The sequence below is a fragment of the Notamacropus eugenii genome, chromosome 1 (genome assembly GCF_028372415.1).
Source record: "Notamacropus eugenii isolate mMacEug1 chromosome 1, mMacEug1.pri_v2, whole genome shotgun sequence".
Classification (NCBI taxonomy): domain Eukaryota; kingdom Metazoa; phylum Chordata; class Mammalia; order Diprotodontia; family Macropodidae; genus Notamacropus; species Notamacropus eugenii.
The window spans coordinates 68,791,891-68,810,040 of NC_092872.1; positions in this window are offsets into that span (position 1 = coordinate 68,791,891).

Consider the following 18,150-nt stretch of genomic DNA (forward strand, 5'->3'; position numbering starts at 1 on the left):
AAAGAAAGGAGAGAAAGGCAGACAGACAGACAGAAAGAAAGAAAGACAGAAAGAAAGAAAGAAAGAAAGAAAGAAAGAAAGAAAGAAAGAAAGAAAGAAAGAGAAAGAAAGAAAGAAAGGAAAGAAGGAAGGAAGGAAGGAAGGAAGGAAGGAAGGAAGAAAGAAAGAAAGAAAGAAAGAAAGAAGGAAGGAAGGAAAGAAAGAGAGAAAGAGAGAAAGAAAGAAAAAAAGAAAGAAGGGAAGAAAGAAAGAAAGAAAAAAAGAAAGAAGGGAAGAAAGAAAGAGAGAAAGAAAGAAAGAAAGGAAGAGAGAGAGAAAGGAAGGAAGAAAGAAAGAGAGAGAGAAAGAAAGGAAGAAAGAAAGAAAGAAAGAAAGAAAGAAAGAAAGAAAGAAAGAAAGGAAGAAAGTAAAAAATAACAGACTTTAATATGTATTCGGATAATATCAGTTCTTTCTCTGGGGGCAGAGAGTATGCTTCATCATTAGTCTTTTGTTTGGGATTGTCTCAGATCATTGTATTGCTGAGAATAGCTAAGTTATTCATAGTTCTTTATCAAATATTATTGCTGTTAACTCTACAACATTTTCCTGCTTCTGTTCACTTCACTATACATTATGGTGTTCATGTAAATCTTTCCAGGTTTTCCTGAAATCATCCTTCTTGCCATTTCTTGCACAATAATATTTCATTGCAATCATATACCAAAGCTTGTTCAGCCATTTGCCAATTGATGGACATCTTTTTGATTCCCAATTCTCAGCCATCACAAAAAGAACTGCTATAAATATTTTTGTGTAAATAAGTTCTTTGTCCCTTTTTGGATATCTTGGGGAGAGAGACCTAGCAGTGATATTACTAGGTTAAAGGGTATGAACAGTTTGGTAGTCCTTTGGGTGTAGTTCCAAATTGCTCCCCAGAATGGTTGGATCAGTTCACAACTCAACCAACAGTAGATTAATGTCTTTTTTCCCCTGCATTCCCTCCAGCATCCAACATTTTCCTCTTTTGTCATATTAGCCATTCTGATAGATGTGAGGTGGTACCTCAGACTTATTTTACTTTGCATTTCCCTAAACAATAGTGATTTAAAGCATTCTTTTCATATGACTATAGATATTTTTTATTTCTTTGTCTGAAAACTGCCTGTTCATATCTTTTGACCATTTATCAGTTGGGGAATGACTTGTATTTTTTAATAAATTTGACTCAGTTCTCTATATATTTGAAAAATGAGTCCTTTATCAAAGATACTTGTTACAATATTTCCCCAGTTTTCTGCTTTCCTTATAATTTTGGTTGCATTGATTTTGTTTGTGCAAAAACTTTTTAATTGTTTATAGCAAAATTATCTATTTTACATTTTATAATGCTCTCTGTATCTTCTTTTCTCCATAATTTTCCTTATCCAAGCTCTGACAGGTAAACTATTTCATGCTCCCCCTTATTTATTTATGGTGTTATCCTTTATCATTTATCAACTTTGATAAATCATTTATCAACTTTGACCTTATTTTGGTATATAGTGTCAGATGTTAGTCAAAATACCTAGTTTCTGCCATACTGCTTTCCAATTGTCCCAGTAGTTTTTGTTCCAAAGGCTTGGATCTTTGTGTTTATCCTATACTACATTGCTCCATTCACTTACTATAATATAATATGTATCTAATCTACTCCACTGATCCACTATTCTATTTCATAGCCAGTACCAGATTATTTTGATAATTATTCCTTTAAAATACAGTTTGAGATCTGGTATGCCCAACCCATCTTCTTTTGCATTTTTAAAATGGATTCCCCTGATATCCTTGAGCTTTTGTTCTTTCAGATAAATTTTATTATTTTTTCTAGAGCTATAAAATGATTTTTTGATAGTTTAATTGGTATGGCACTGCATAAATGGATTAACTTAGGTTGAATCATCATTTTCATTATATTGGCTCAGCCTACCCATGAGCAATTAATATTTTCTCAGTTATTTAGATCTGATTTTATTTGTTTGAGAAATGTATTATAGTTGTGTTCATATATTTCCTGGGTTTGTCTTGGCAGATTGTAGTGCCACTGCAATATTCACAGTGCCTATAGTGGCCATGAATATCCCAGAGCAATTCTGAATCTTGAAATGCCAGACTCTTCACATGGAAGGCAGAACCAAAACATTTATTCAAACACCAGAAAGCCAGATTCCAGAACCAGAAAGTTAAATCCATCATAGTAACAAAAATCTATATACAATAACAATGCAGAGAATACCATGCACAAGCTTTCCCCAACTAGGCTTCCCACAAACCAGATTCATTAAACTAATCATAATCAGGCCTTCTTAAACAAAATCACAGACAATCTCTTTCACTCATACTAGCCAGAAGACTGCATCCTTTGTGGCTCTGACTATTCTCTACCAATTTCTTCTCAGCTCTGCTTCATCTCTGCTTCAGTTCCACCTTTTCCTGTTCTACCCATTCAGCAAACTCCTCCCACCACAGGCTCCATGTGATTCATATTCATGTAACTTCCATGTGACTCAGGCAGGGCACACATGGGTCTATTAATGAATATGAAAGATCTTCCATTTAAATTACCATTACACAGATAGTCTCCAAATATTTTATATTGTGATAGTTGTTTTAAATGGAATTTCCCTTTCTATCGTTAGTTATAGAAATGCTGATGATTTATGTAAGTTTATTTCATATCGTGAAACTTTGCTAAAGTTGTTAATAATTTCACGTAGGTTTTTTTTTTTTATTCTCTAGGATGTTCTAAGTAAAACATCATATCATCTGCAGAGTCACAGTTTTATTTCCTCACTACCTGTTCTAAATCCTTTAATTTTTTCTCTTCTTATTGACATATCTAACATTTCTAGTATAATATAATATAAAATAATAGAGGTAACAATGGGCCTCCTTGCTTTACCTCTGATTGTATTGGGAAGACTTCTAGCTTATCTTCATTACAGATAATGTTTGCTGATGGTTTTAAGTAAATATCACTTATCATTTTAAAGTAAACTCCATTTACTCCTATGCTCTCTAATTTTTTAATAAGAATGGGTACTGTATTTTGTGAAAGGCCTTTTATGTATCTATTAAGATAATCACATGATTTCTGGTGATTTTGTTATTGATATGGTCATTTATGCTGATAATTTTCCTAATATTGAACCAGCCCTAAATTCTTGATATAAATCCCACCTGATCATAGAGCTTGATCCTTCTGATATATTACTATAATTTCTTTGTTAGCATTTTCTTTAAAAGTTTTGCATCAATCTTCATTAAGGAAATTGGTCTATAATTTTTTTTCTCTGTTTTGCTTTTACAGGTTTAGGTATCAGAACCATATTTGTATTGTAAAAAGAATTTTATAGGACCCCTTCTTTGTCTATTTTTCTAAATAGTTTATACAGTATTGAGATTAATTACTCTTTAAATGTTCGGTAGAATTCACTTGTGAATTCATCTGGTCCTGGGCTTTTTTCTTAGGAAGTTCATTAATGGCTTGTTCAATTTCTTTTTCTAAGATTGAGTTATTTAAGTATTTTATTTCTTCTGTTAATTTAGGTTATTTAAATTTTTGTAGATATTCATCCATTTCATTTAAATTATCAAATTTATTGGCATATAATCAGGCGAAATATCTCCTAACCATTGCCTTAATTTCCTCTTTACTGGTAGTGAATTCACTCTTTCCATTTTTGATACTACTAATTTGATTTTCTTCTTTCCTTTTTCTTTAAATCAAATTAACCAATGTTTTATCTATTTTATTGTTTTTTCTTCATAAAACCAGCTTCTAGTTTTATTTATTAGTTCAATAGTTTTCTTACTTTCAATTTTATTAATCTCTCCTTTGATTTTCAGGATTTCCAATCTGGTTAATTGAGGATTTTTAAGTTGTTCTTTTTCTATTTTTTTTTAGGTGTATGCTCAGTTCATTGATCTACTTTTTCTCTATTTTACTGATGTAAGCAGTTAGAGATAGAAGTTTGTCTATAAGTATTGCTTTGACTACATCCCATAATTTTTGTTAAGTTGTCTCATTACTGTCATTTTCTTTAATGAAATTATCACTTGTTTCTATGATTTGTTCATTGACCCATTTATTTTTTAGGATTAGATTATTTAATTACCAAATAATTTTTAATCTCTCTTTTCATTGTCCATTCTGAAATGTAATTTTTATTGCATGATAATCTAAAAATGATATTTACTGTTTCTGCTTTTCTGTGTTTGGTTGTGAGGTTTTTATGTCCTAATGCATGGTCTATTCACTTCTGGTCCACAATGGGATCAAGGCCTTGCTGATGGCTTTGCTAGGGGTGATTGCTGGGGTGGGACCTTGCTGCACAAACTGTTTACTTCTCTAGAGGTTTGCTGTTTTTCAGGAGGGTGGAACCTAACTGGTAGATTGTTCTAGGGTTGGAGCCTTGCATCAGGCCCCCTGCTGAAGTCTGACTGCTACTACTGCTCTTGGATCTCATTTCCTTCCCACCCCAGTGAGACAGACCTTTTCTACTGGTGTTGGTAAACTGCTTTTCTGCTCCTAGATCAATTCTGAGATAGTTTTCTAGTTGTGAGATGACTTTGGCACATAGTCCTTCCTCACTCTACTATCTTTGACCAGAAGTCTCCCATAATACATTTGTAATAAATGATGTTTGCTTTGCTTGACTCTAGCTTTTGTTTCCTTTTCTTCATAGTTGGAGGGAGAGAAAACAAATGCTAGTTGATGGGGAGAAACAAAGAGAAGTTACAATCCTACAATTTTAGATCTTTGGGATTTCCCCCAATTTGCTTGTTGAAAGTATAACAAAAACATTGATGGATTCGGAATTAGGGAACATGTTTGTATACTTGGTCTGCCATCTATTAGTTATAACATCTTAGGTAAATCACTTAATCTCTCTAGGCCTTAATTTCTTATCAGTAAAATAAAGTGCTAAATGTTTTCTAAAGGTCCTTTCCAGCTGCAACTCTAGATTGAATTTCATTCCAGTGTGTGTGTGTGTGTGTGTGTGTCAGCACTGGAAATATGCTGATGCCTACTCATACAGACTATGCTAGAGAATAGCAGAATTCATTAGGAAATAGTTATAGTATAATAAAAAAAAAAACCAGCATAATTATCTGTGATTAAAGCTTAGAATTAAAAACAATAAGATCTTTATGCTTGCATATGTTCAGATGACACTTGGTACTCAGCGTGACCTTTTACAAAACTCTGCCACTATATTAAATCAACTGCAAAAATTACACTGTGAATATGATTTTGAAAGGAGAATCTTGACGAACCACACTGGATCCTTTATTTCACTCAAAGTCTACTTGCAGGGTTTCCAAGTGATTATTCACATTAATTCTTCTCGACACTTCACTTTTCCAGTTTGTAGCTATAAGTAAATACTTTACACTCTGAATAAAGACAATTGCAGTCAATATGAATATGATTTTATTTTTGTTAAAAATATTCATGTCATTTTCGGGCTGCAAAATAAATGTGTGTTTTGTTCTCAGAAGATGTTCTGTTTTTTCACTGTACAGAACCATGCCATGGCATGACAGATGAGTTTTTTCTTTGAATTCATAGACTTTCATGTGATTCTTAAATATTGATTACATGTGAACTTTTATATTAATTAGATAAGAGTGTTAGATATAGCCCTATTTGATTCAACACTTCTCTGTTTAAGTGAATGTATTTATAATAGGTACCTTTTTAAAAAATAGTATTAGTGGTTTTCAGGTTGGTTTTAAATATTTTCCTTATGGTTCCATCTCCCTAATTTCTAACTCAATTTTTGTAAATTTTTTTCATCATTTTCTGAAGGTGGGGGAGACTAAGTCTCCCTGTCTGATTCAGGATGGAATGCAACCTTGCTGCAGGTCCCCAGCTGTGAAGCTGGCTGCTGCTGCTACTCTTGGACCTTGCTCCCCTCCCACTCCAGGGAGACAGACCTTTCCTGTCAGACTGGTGTAACTGCTTTCCTGATCCTATATCAATTTTGAGGCAGCTTTTAAGTTGTTTGGAGGGAAATTTGGGAGGACATCAGAGGATTCCATCCTTACCTCACCATCTTGGCCCCAGAAGTCACATAGTTGGTTATTGTCTTTCATCTTTGAAGGGGACCAAAATGACATCATCATGATAAAGTGAAATTTCATTGTATCTAAATGTGGCTAATCAGAACAATACAAGCTTGGAATGCTCTACCACAGGTTGGGCACAGATAGTTTATGTGAATATTTGGCGTGGATATCCCAAATTTGCGCATCCTGTGTTTGCTTTGTGCTATCTCAATCCTGCTTTACTCAAAGAGCAAAGTACCCTTTCTGATGTGGGCACACCATGCTAAGTGATCCTGTGCCAGTGTCTCCCATGTTTCACAGTCGAATCCAAAATTCTTGAGAAGGACCTTGAGAGTATCTTTTTATGGCTTCCTCTGGCCACCATGTGATCACCTGCCCCATGCAAGTTCTCCATAAAATAGTCTTTTTGACAAGCGTTCATTTTGCATTTGAACAATGTGGCCAGCCCATTGGAGTTGTGCTCTCTGAAGCATAGTTTGAACACTTGGTAGTTGAGGTCGAGCAAGGACTTCAGTGTCTGGTACCTTATCCTGCCAGGTTATCCTCAGAATCTTCCTAAGACAGTTCAAATGGAAGTGAATCAGTTTCCTGGCATGGTGCTGGTAGACTGTCCATGTTTCACAAGCATATAACAATGAGATCAGCACAATGGCTCTGTAGACCTTCAGTTTGGTAGTCAATCTAATATCTGTTCTCTCCCAAAATTTTCTTCAGAGCCTCCCAAACACTGAACTAACTCTGGCAATTTGTGCATCAACCTCATTGTCAATGTGTACATCCCTGAAAAGTACACTACCAAGGTAAGCGAACTTATCCACAGCATTCAACACTTCTCCATCTGTTGGAACTGATGGTTCTACATGTGGCTGTTATGGTGGTGACTGATGGTGCACCTGTGTTTTCTTGGTGTTAATTATTAGGCCAAAATTAGCACAAGCAACAGAGAATTGATCCATACTTTGTTGCATCTCAGCTTCAGAGGCTGCATTGAGTGTACAATCATCTGCAAACAGAAAATCATACACCAACACTCCCTTCACTTTGGTCTTGGCTTGTAGCCTTTTCATATTGAAGAACTTACCATCATTATGGCAGTTGACTGTATGCTGTGTGCATCCTCATTGAAAGCATTTGTAAACATGGCTAAAAACATCATGCTAAAAAGCATGGGAACAAGCACACAGCCCTGTTTCACTCCTTTGATGACTGGGAAGACACAAGAGCATTGTCCATTATCCAGAACCTGAGCAAACATCCCATCATGAAATTGATGTATAACATTAATGAACTTCTCCAGGCAACCAAATTTTGATGTAATTTTCCCAGAAGCCCTGAAAACTAATAGTCTCAAAGGCCTTGGTCAGATCTACAGATGTTGTGTACAGACCTCTGTTCTGCTCCTGGAGTTTCTCCTGGAGTTTCGGGCAGCAAACGCCATATCAACAGTTCCTTGGCCCTTTCTAAAGCCACACTGACTTTCAGGTGCATGACCATTTTCCAGGTGAAGGATCAGCCTAACAAGAAGGACTCTAGTGAGAACTTTGCCAGCAATGACTGGGAGACTTCCCTGTGATTGTCACAGGAGAATCTATTCCTTTTACCTTTATGGAGATGTACAACGGAGGCATCTTTGAACTCCTTGGGGGATAACCTCCTCTTGGCATATAACCTGGAAAATTTCAGTCAGCTTTTGTATGAGCAATGGTCCCCCTACCTTGTAAATTTCAGCTGGAATACAATCAACGCCAGGTGCTTTGCCACATGAAAGGAGCCTAATGGCCCTCAAAACCTCTTCTTCAGTTGGAAGTTCAGCTAAGGAGGGATTGACTTCAACCTGAGGTAAAAGATCACTGGCCTCAGCACTGATTGATGATGGTCTGTTGATAACACTACGGAAATGTTCAGCTCATCTCTCTAGGATCATGTCCTTATCGCTAATCAATGTGGCTCCATCAGCACTGAGTAGTTGTGATGTACCACAGGTTTTTGGTCCAAAAATAACTTTCAGGGAATCATAAAAGTGCTTTGGATTGTTACCATCAGCATAAAACTGAATTTCATCTGCCTTCTTACTGAGCCAGAAATCCTACATCTCTTTAAGTTTTGCTTGTACTTTGCTTTTGATGGAATTAAATGCTGCCTTCATAGAGGTGGATGAACTATCCTACTGGTAAATCCTGTGGAGTTCTCATTTTTCATTTAGCAGGTTCTGAATTTCCCCATCATTTTCATCAAACCAGTCTTGGTGTTTGCAAGTGTTCTGACCCAGATGAGCAAATGCAGTGCTGTACACCAACTCTCTGAAAGCTGCCCACTCCTTTTTTGCTTCACTGTTGCCAACTGTGTGTTGGCTCAACTTTCCCTCCAAGTTAGCAACAAACTGTTCAGGCTCAGAGAAGAGCTCTAATTTGTTGACATTAATTCTTCTGGTAGTCATTTTGTGTTGGGGGAGGCACTTTTGATGTATGCAAATGTTTAGCTTGGAAAAGATAAGTCTATGATCAGTCCAACACTCTGCACCACACATTACCTTTGTCACTCTCACATCTTGTCTGTCTCTTCTCCTTACAATCACATAGTCTATTAGCTGCCAATGTTTGCTGTGAGGGTGCATCCATGAAGTTTTATTGCATTTAAAAGAAAATGGAAGACAGTGTTGGTGATGAGAAGGTCATATGATGCACAAGTCTTCCACAGCAAATGACCATTGTTGTTGCTGTTTCCAGCTCCATTCCTCCCTAGGACTCCCTGCCAAGTTTGGTAGTCTGAGTCTGCTCTAACATTAAAGTCACCCAGAATTATAAGCTTGTCCTCTTTTGGCACATTGACAATAAGGGTCTCTAGGTCTTCATAAAATTTTTCTTTGACTTCATCAGGGTTCATCATGATGGGAGCATAGGCACTGATGATGGTGGCATAGCTTTTTCCTGCAAGTGACAATTGCATTGTCATTAGCCTGTCATTCACTCCTTTTGGCAGGCATACCAGCTTGCTGATTAGATTAGTTTTGATTGCAAAACTCATTCCAGCTTCACATTTCCCTTCACTGCGCCCACTCCAGAAAAAGGTATATCCAACTTCAGTAAGTTGACTTTCATTTGCCAACCTTGTTTCACTCAGGGCTGCTATTTGGATGTGATATTTGTTGAATTCTCTTGCAAAAAGAGCAGTTCTTTCAGGTCTACTGGATACTGTGTTATCTACTAGTGTGCGCATGTTCCATGTACCAATGGTGAGTGGAATCATCTTTGTGAATGTTTTCATACATTATGTACAATTTTTTGTGTTTCAACCACGTAGTGGAATTGCCCACCTGCCATGGTAATCAGGCCAGGGTTGGGTAAGCAGACAATGTTTAGGGTGTCTTTTGTAGCCCCCTTCTTCACACCAGGAGACAAGAAGTGCAATCCTTAAAAGACTACTCAGACATCCAGGGGGCTATTGAGTCCCACTGCTGCTTCTAATAAGAAACAACCCTATGGCCTGGGCTGCCTGTGTGCAGGGTTGTGACTACAGCTCCCCCTGTATCCATACCTGCTGCTTTGTCATTTGCCTATCACCAAGGACTTTGAGGCATAATAGTGAAATGGTATGGATGACATCTTTTGATTCATGAGTAAATTGGATTTAAGGGAGGCAGGGTTGCACAAAGTTGTCAGCCTCACTCTCTCCTCCAGAGTTATCATAGTCCAGTGGCAGGCCAGAGTCAAGATGGCTGGTAATGGCTCAGGATGCAATGGATGACCTTGGCATCTTTGGTGTCTAACTAAGCTCTAAGCGCTCCACATTGCCTGCTTCATCTGCCTTCATGGCCATTGGAACAAATTGTTCTCATCCATCCATTCTACAGTCTTCACGTGCTTGGGGTAGACACCCCCCTAACTCACCAATGGGTTTGAGAACCCTTGGTTACCCTTAGCCTGTCTGCTGAAACAGTTTCCCAGGGTGCGGTTGCTGCTCATGTTGCAGCTTCTTGGAGACACAGGTAAGAATTAGGTGGAACAGGTGGACAGTAAAAGTAGGAGCCCCCAAAAGGGCTCAGCAGCCATCACACCAAAGGTATTGGCCCTCCCTAAACACACCATATACCCCACCAGAAGTCACATAATTGTTTTGTCAGCAGTCCTCCTCAAAACCATGAGCTGAGAGGCTTTCTAAAAGCTTATTTGTGTACCATTTATGGGAGTGTCTGTCTTCACCCCAATGTCAGCTGAAGTGCCTCATTACTGTTGCCTCTTCCTACCCCCAGCATCGTCAGTGTGTATATTGCTTGCATTGGCACTTGAAGTAATATTACACAGAATGCCAAAAAGTCTATATTTCCTCTACCAGATTACATTTACATCCAGCATATTCCCAGGGCAGCTAGTCTGTATTATTAAAATTAACAAGGGCTGTTTCCCAGGATATCTAAAAAAGAGCAGGAGAAGCAGTAATTTCTCCTTCATGTGACAGAACTGGGGAAAAAAGATATGTGGTACCTGTTCCAGAATTATCTATCAACCAAGAATCAAACTGAATTCCCAAATAAAGAGAATGGGGGCAAATTATCAAACACAAATATAAGAGGGTACCATACAAAAAAAGCATGCCAAAAATAAGATAACTCCCAGAAATAAAGCAAGTATCCAAGACAAAATTTTCCTCACTGGAAAAGTCTTGAGACCCACTGAGAGCAGGATAGTCCTATGAATTCTTAGCTTCCCAGCACATGGTAGAATTCCTAAAACACTCAGAGAAAATGACACTTCTAAAATCAACTGCACTGGACATTAGTTTAGAGATTTGCAGAAAACTGAGCACATACCTTTCTGTTCCACGTAGCAGGCATAAAAGCTTATAGTATGGTCTGAAGCCTTCAAGTGGTCTTTCTATGAAGCTTCAAGTAATACATGGAGGACTGTGTAGTCTTCCCCAGAGCCTAAGATATTCTTTGGAAGTAAATAAGGTGCTCAGAAGACACATTTACTTTTTTCGACTCACCATTTTGTGTCTTGATACATTGGGCCAGGTAAAGAGTGATATAATCTGTGGATTTCAAATGTGTTTGGAAGTCACTTTACCAATAGCTTATTGTCAATTTCTTCTTGTTCTGGAGTCATCTAACTTCTCTCTTCTGAACCTGGGAAAGCACTTTGGGATTTTGTTGTTTCAACAAGGCGAAGTGTAGAAAACGCCCATTTGAAGCCACAGATCTCCTTTCAAACTATCCCTGTCACTGAATGAATCTTTATCATATTATAGGAATTAATAGGTCTGCAGTTAGAAGAAACCTTGGAGGCTGGCCCATCATTTTATCAATGAGGAAACTGAGTCAGGAAAGTTGGGTTAATATATATGTAAAGCACTTAAATCACTCTATCAATGTTAACTGTTTTCCTTCTTACTGAGCAAGGTCACACAGTGAGCATCAGAGGCAGGATCTGAACACATATCCTCTCCAGAGCCACTTTTGTCTGTTTTGACTGTATCGTTAGTGAGATGCTTCCTAGTAGTCTGTATTAATTTGTATAATATTTCATTCTGAAACCAAGCATCTCACTACGAGTTCTCAGGCTGTTTGGGTCCTCCACAGCTTCCATGGTCTGCTGAGGATTTTGGAAGAGGATTGGAAATATTTGAGTCTGAATAGACGCAATTATTCTTTTTTGGGTGGAGGTGAGGTAGGTAATGGTGCTTGAAAATGGCCGACCATTTCCCCAAGCCAATACTTGTTTGTTTCCATAACCTTTGTGGGTTGAATTGCACATTTATGTATACATTAATATTTCATGTCCCACACACTACATTTCATGGTGTCACGAAAATTAAATCTGACTAGAAACACTACCCTACCACATACATCCACGTACATAAACAATCAAGGAAAAGTTGGCTATAGCTAGTACTCTCTCATTTTAATATCTCTACCACACAGCTCCAAGCCAAAAAAGCACCAGGAAGCATAATTTGTTTCAAATAACAATTTGCTGACTTTAAACATTCTAAGCATTTAAGCCCCTGGAATAGGCTGAAGTTCTGCCATATTAAAGAATTATCCTATAGAACTGAAGCATTTTAAAAAATCTCTTTGTCTATGAACTCATGTGCTTGTGAAATCATAGATTTAGAGATGAAAAGGATCAGAAAAGGCATATGACTTTTCTTAAGTCACAGAGGTAGTAAGCATATCTATGTTTAAAACTCAAATCTTGTGACTCTAAATCAAATGCTTGGGTAGGCGGTTGTACCTGTCTGCTTATGTTAATTTCATGAAGGCAGTCACTTTTTAACTTTTGTCTTTGCATCTCCAGCAGGTGGCACAATGCCTGGCACACAGCATACCAGGGGTTCTTATCATTTTTATCGACCTGTTTTTGTGGACATATTTAACATGGACCCCTTTGGCAGTCTGGCAAAGCCTGTGGACTTTTTCTCAGAACAGCGTTTTTAACTGATTGAAGGAAATGTTAAGTTTCAGGTGAAGGCTAGTGAAAATAAAAATGTATTTTTCCCATTCATATTCATGGACTCTGTCAAATCTATGAGCCCAATTTTAGAGCTGCTGCAGTAGATGTTTAAAAAATGCTTATTGATTGAGTACAAGTCTGATTCTGCTGCTGTCCTACACAATGAACTGGAATGACTCACTGTTACCTATTTCTATAAGATCAAGTATAAGCTCTTTTGTTTAGATTTTAAAGTTTTTCACAGTCTTGGCCACATCTGCCTTTACAATTGCCCTAAATTTTTACATGACTCTTTTTTCTGTATTCTATGTTCCAGACAAAGTGACCATCTTGCATTCCCTCACATACTACACATTATGTCTTGTCTTGATGTCTTTACCTCAGTTGTCCTCTAATGCACACTTTAATTCCCTTCTTGTTGGTGTGTCTAACTCTGGGATCCTGTATGTGAGGTTATCTTGGAAAAGATACTGGAGTGACTGGCCACTTAATTCTCCAATGGATTAAGACAAACAGAGGTTAAGTGACTTGCCCAGGGTCATTGAGCTAGTGAGTGTCTCTGAGGCTGAATTTGAACTTAGGTCTTTTTCACTGCAGACTGAGCACTCTATCTAGTTTCCTTCAAAACTCTTTCAAAGTGATTTCTACATGAAATCTTTTCTGATCCTCAAAACTATTAACACTCCTTCCCCAACCTCTAATGTACTTTGTACTACGTACCTTCCACAATGACACAAAAATTAAATCTGACTTCAAACACTAGACAACTATACACACCTAGACACATAAAGGAGTCACCTAAAACTAGGATATAAAGTTTTAAAAATATATTTATATATGATCATGTCGTCTCTCCCAACCCCCATTGTATTTTGTCTATACTTAATAAAGGTATAGGTTGTTTCTCCTCTACCTGCTCCACACTTCCCTTCCTTCCAATCGCTTTCATAGAATATGCAAATGTTCCTTGAGAATCAGTTATTTTGCCTTTTGTATGTTCTTATACTTAGTAACCTTAATACATCCATATACTTTTTATATCCATATATTTAGTAGAATTCCTAGCACACAGGAGGCATTTAATAAAGGCTTGCTGTTGACTGAGGACTAAGTGTGACTGACCAGGAAAAACCAGTAGTATGTTATTGAATAATTTTTCTCTTTGCATCTCAATTCTAAAAACTTAATTGTTTAGCTAAGAAGTTCTGCCTTGATTACACTCATTAGTGGACTAAGGAAAAATGACATGAGGATTTTACAAGATTTATATTCCAAGTCAGAAAAAAATGTGTACGTGGGCAACAGTTTCCTGTGGCACCACTTCTGACAGAAGTTTTGCTTAAACCAACAGCTTAAAAAATTGAAGTGTGAACAGAAGAATAATCTACAAATTAATTATTCTTTTCTGTCAGGGCCACTACCTTTGTAAGACCAATGAAAGGATCTTAGTTTTAGAGATAGGAAGGAACCTGGAAGTCATCTAATCCAACTCCTTTATTTAACAGAGGAAACTGATGTATAGGGTATTTAAGTTACTTGCCCAATATTATACAGGTAATTAGCAATAGCTCCAGACACTCACTTAAAATCCAATACTCCACTGTGCCAATCCAGATATTATGCAGGCATATAGTAATCTTTGCAGTAATCTTGTGTAGCTTCCTTTGCATAACATTTATTTTTTCAGTCCAAAGAAGAAAAAACTCCTACTCTCTTTTCACCTCATGTTCCTAAACTCTTAGGTTTTAGAGCTCTTGTGTAGAAAGCCCTAAATCTGAAGTCATACAGGACCCCAGATTTAGAATTGGAAAATCATCCAGTTCAATTCTCTCATTTTACAGAAGAGGAAACGGAGACACAGAAAGGTTGGGATAGGTGAGTGGCAGAGCTGGAATCTGAATCCTGACCCTCTAATTCTGGCAGGTAGTGTGGTATAATGGAAAGAGCACTAGATTCTGAGGCAGAGAACCTGGATTTAAATCTTAGCTCCACCATTGTATAATGCGAAGTAAGTCACTTCTCCTCTCCGGGCTTCATTTTCCTCATCTATAAAATAAGGAGATCAGACAGTTAGATGGCCTTCTAATTCTAAATCTAGGATTCTCTCTGTGTATGACTTTAAGGTTAGTGCTTTCTACTTGACAAAGTATGATGGGACGTGTTGTCTTCCAAGGATATTGAGGGAGTAGAGAAAAAGGAGTACGGGAAAAGTGGCTTGCATTGGTTTTGTCCTGAGGATGTGAAAAATGAGGAAAGAAGGTGGAACTATTTTTTAACATTAAGTTGGAATTATTTCTCATTATTGAAGTGAGACAGAATATACATGGAGAAAGAGGAAAGCAGGGATCAGATGAAACTTTATCTTTTCTTAAAAAGACAAAGAAGGGGGTTAACTTGGGAGTTCTGGGTTATTTTAAGACTTACTGATATTTAGCAATAATTGATAAAGTCCTCAATGACATAGATTAATAAAGCCTGCATCTGGGGTTTGTCTTCTTTCTCAAAGACTAAAACAGAAGCTACAGTGATTTAGTGAGAGGGGAGAGGGACTGGAAAGCCATGCAGTCATTAACATTGTTTTCTCCTCCAGCATGTTCAGTAAGAGCAAGAGGGACGACTGAAGCATATCTCTCTCCAGTGAGAGGAGACAGGCATGACCTGGAAAGAGTAACCTTCACTCAAATTTCCAAATGTGGAAGCCAATGAAAGGAAAGAAATGAATACTTACAGGATCATAGATTTGGTCTTAGAGGCCATCTATTCTAACTCCTCTTTGTACCCTCTAAGATTAGTTCTAGAATTTACAACTCTCTGGTAATTGTCCTTTTAATGAATTTAGATTGCCTTTTATTATTAAAACATTTGTAATTTGATTCTTATTTCATTTAAATTTTAATATTTTATTTTTCCCAATTACATGTAAAAACAATTTTTAACCTTTGGTTTTTACAATATTGATTCTAAATTCTCTCCTACCCTCTCTCTCCTCCTCTATCATTGAGACAGCAAAGAATTTGATAAAGGTTATACATATGCAGTAATGAAAACATTTTTGCATATTAGTCATGTTGGAAAAGAAAACACAGATGCCTTCCAAAAATACCCAAGAAAAACAAAGTAAAAAACAAACCAACAAACCAGTAAGCCTCCAGATTCCTTCAGTTAATTCTCTGAAGGTGGATAGCATTTTTCATCATAGGTCATTCAGTTTGTCTCCAGTCTTTGTACTGCTGGGAATAACCAAGTCATTCACAGTTGATTATTTCATAATATTGCTGTTACTGTGCTGAGTATTCTCCTAATTCTGCTCATTTCACTTTGCATCAGTTCATGTAAATCTTTCCAGGTTTTTTCTGCAAGCATTCTGCTTATCATTTCTTATAGCAAAGATTACTATTCAGCTATATAATATCTGTGTGGCTTAGTGGAGTGTTGGATTTTGAGTTAGTGCCTAGAGCTCTTGCTAATTACCTCTGTAATATTGGGCAAGTAGTGTAAATATCCTGTACATCAGTTTTCTCTGTTAAATAAGGGAGTTGGATTATGTGATTTCCAGGTTCCTTCCTAGTCTAAAACTAAGATCCTTTCATCAGTCTTACAGAGGTTAACAGCCCTGGAAGAAAAGCAAAACTAATTTGCAAATTACTCTTCTGTTTACATGATCTGCTTTTTTTATGGTTTAATTCATGCCATTTGCTTTCACTGGTATAATTACTAATTATTACCTCCATTATATTTCTACCCTGTTTATCCTCTCTCTTTCACTCCTTTCTCCCTGTCCCTCCTGAAAAGTGTTTTTCTTCTGACTACAATTTCCCTTACTGTGCCCTCCCTTCTTCTAGTCTCCCATCCCCACTCCCATCCCTTTCTCTTATTCCTTTCCCCTCTTGGTTCACTGTAGGGTAAAATAGATTTCTATATCCAAGTGAGTGTGTATGCTTTCCCATCTTTCGTCCAATTCTGATGAGAGTATGGTTCATCTGCTGTTCACCCATTTCAGTTCTCCTCCACTGTAAAATCTCTTTTATACCTCTTTTATGTAAAACACTATATTCCATTCTTCTTCTCCCTCCCACTTCTCCCAGTGCACTCCTCTTTCTCATCCATTAATTTTTTAGGAGGTTGGTTTTCTTCTTATTATAGTCAATTCACTTCCATGTCCTCTATCTATGTATACTCCTTCTAATTGCCATAATAATAATAATAATAATAATAATAATAATAATAAAGATTAAGGTTCTTAGGAGTTACATGTATCATCTTCCCATGTAAGAATGTAAGCATTTCATATTTATTGAATCCCTTATGATTTTTCTTTCTAGTTTACCTTGTTATGCTTCTCTTGAGTTTTTTATTTGAAATTAAAGTTTTCTATTCAGCTCTGGTCTTTTCATTAGAAATACTTGAAAGCCCTCCAATTCAATATTGAATATTTTTCCCCTGAAGGACTATACTTACTTTTGATGGCTTCTTTTGTCCTTTGGAATATCATATTCCAAGCTCTCTAATACTTTAATGTGGAAGCTGCTAAAGCTTGTGCTATTCTGACTGTGTCTCCATGATATTTGAATAGTTTCTTTCTGGCTACTTGCAGTATTTTTCTTTGACCTGGGAGCACTGGAATTTGACTATAACATTCTTGAGAGTTTTCATCTTAGGATCTCTATCAGGAGGGGAATGATGGATTCTTTTGATGTTTATGTTACCTTCTGGTTCTAGGATATCAGGACAGTTTTCTTAATAATTTCTTGAAATATGATGTCTAGGGGAGCAGAGCCAAGGTAGTAGAGTAGAAGCAGTGATCTGCTAGATCTCTCCCCCCAAGCCCCTCAAAAACCTGTAAAAATGACTCTAACAAATGCTAGAGCAACAGAAGCCATAAAATGACAGACTAAAGCAAATTTCCAGTCCAAGACAATCTGGAAGGTGGACAGGAAAGGTCTATCACATTGGGTTGGGAGTGGACTACAGTTTTGCATGGGTCGTGCCAGTGAAGACAGAGCTAGAGCAGGCCATAAGGTACTTAATCACTGTTAGCTGCTGTGGTTTCCAGAATTCTTACCCTACAAACAGCAAAGACACCTTCAGAGATCAGTGGGAAAGGTCTCTCACCTGACTGAGAGGGGAGCATGGTCTGGCCCCAGCACCAGTCATGGCTCCAGCCTCAGCCTCAGCCCCAGCCCCAGCCCCAGGGTAGCAACAGCCAGTGCTGAAGCAGAGGTTGTTTCTGGAACCCTCCACTTAACAAAGAGTTCAAAAGTCAAGTAATTGGCTGGGAAAATGAGCAAACAGGAAATGAAGAAACACATTGTAGTTTCTTACTTTCCTGGTGAAGAGGTATTTTCTTACATCACTCGTTATGAGGAAGATCAAAATATAGAACCAGAAGAAGACAATGAATCCAAAGTTTCTGCATCCAAAGCCTCCAAGAAAAATATGAGTTGGTCTCAGGTCATGGAAGAACTCAGAAAGAATTCTTTAAAATCAAGTAAGAGAAGTAGAGGAAAAATTGGGAAGAGAAATGAAAGTGATGCAAGAAAATCATGAAAAAACAAGTCAGCAGGTTACTTCCCAAAATGCTGAAGGAAATAACAACTTTAAAATTAGA